Below are 1,696 nucleotides of genomic sequence, written 5' to 3' on the forward strand. Positions count from 1 at the left end.
AACAGTTGATTGATTTGCATAAAGTCAAACAGAGGAACTAAGTGGCACAGACTTGGGGTCTGAAGAACTCATCTTTCTGAGTTCAAATCCAGTGTCTGATCTTACTAACAAGTCACTTAACACTGCCTTCCTCAGTTTCCTCACCTGTTAAATGATTTGGAGAAGGAAATAGCAATCCTCTTTGGCATCTTCACCAAGAAACACTGAAATGGGGTCACAAAGAGTCAGAAGCAACTAAAACTACAGAACAACAACAAAAGGAGTCCAAAAGTAGTGAAACTGCATGCAATATACCACGTGGATGGATAATTCTATGATGTCTCTAATTTCCCCTCCATTTTAAAGTACTAGGAAAAAAATCAGTAGATTTAGCGATGGGAGGGGAAATTAAAGATATTATAGAATTATAAATGTAGAACTAATCAGGTATCAATTTTAAAACTTCATCTCACAAATGAAAAGACAGAGGAAAGAGGAGGTTAAATAATTTAGCCAAAGTCATACAACTCAGAAGCATCAGAGCCAGGATCATATATGAAGCTCTTGAGATATAATGGGCTCCAAACTTGACCTGAAGTCTTAATTATTGTATAATAAAGATAATTAACTCATCTTTCATTAAGAAGAACCTTAATAATAAGCAATTGTTTATTAGAAAAAAAAGTATAATATACTATTTGGATATTCTACCCATCTACTCTTGATATTCAGTCAATAGGCACTTCCGAGCGCCGGGGCGGAGGAGCGGCCATGGTGCTGCTGGACAGCGAGCAGTTCCTGATGGAGCTGACCAGGCTCTTCCAGAAGTGCCGGTCATCGGGGAGCATCTTCATCACCCTGATGGTCGCACTAAACCCATTCCATGGAAAGGGTTTGTGGAAGGCTTTGAGCCTTCAGATAGTAAGTGTTTGCTAAGGGCTATTGATGGGAAAAAGAAGATCGGCATTGTGGTAAGCTCTAAAGAAGTAACTAAATTCCAAATGGCCTATTCTAACTTGCTGAGAGCCGTATGGATGGGCTAAAGAAGAGGGACAAGAAGAGCAAAAACAAGAAAAGCAAAGCAACACAGTGAGGGGCACTTGGATTCCTGTTTTATTTCACCATCTTACCAAGTCTGAAGCTGCTTGGTTGGTGGTACTGGCTCTTCTTAGGGCTGCTTGGTTTCATGTGACCTATTGTATATTGAAGTCATTTTAGTGATCTATGTGAACAAAGCAATGTATTATTAAAGCTATTGCTATACCTTTCTTGGAAAAAAATATTCAGTCAATAATAAGTTGTGATTGACTTTAAGACTAGAGATCAGAGAATCAATACATACTTTGAAAAATATAAATATATCTACATAAAATGATTAATTAACATAATTTATTCAATATGATATTTTATATAAGTCTATACCTATAATCACACTGATCATTTTTCATTTTGACCACATTCAATAAGTGTAAATAGTTATATATTTTTGGTTCTATTGTGTGTTCACCTTCATGATGAAGGAAAAAAATGCTTCCTTGAGAAGTGTGATTTTTTTTCAAGTCTTTAAAAGAGAGCTATCAATCACTCAGGGTCCCCAAGTAGGATAACTGTCTTATGTTATTTTGACCCAGCTTGGAAACAGGGATAGCAGAAACTCAGCCCAGGGTTGGGAGAGACAACTACTGCTACTTGGGACAAACTGGATGCTTTCTTCTTA

At 37.1% G+C, this 1,696-nt stretch overlaps 1 pseudogene; it reads left to right on the forward strand.

The window, feature by feature from the left end:
• Window positions 1–750: 750 nt before the first annotated feature.
• Window positions 751–1,100, forward strand: LOC141521453 (signal recognition particle 14 kDa protein-like; annotated as a pseudogene).
• The last annotated feature ends 596 nt before the right edge of the window (window positions 1,101–1,696 follow it).

The sequence above is a fragment of the Macrotis lagotis genome, chromosome 1, assembly GCF_037893015.1.
Source record: "Macrotis lagotis isolate mMagLag1 chromosome 1, bilby.v1.9.chrom.fasta, whole genome shotgun sequence".
NCBI lineage: Eukaryota > Metazoa > Chordata > Mammalia > Peramelemorphia > Peramelidae > Macrotis > Macrotis lagotis.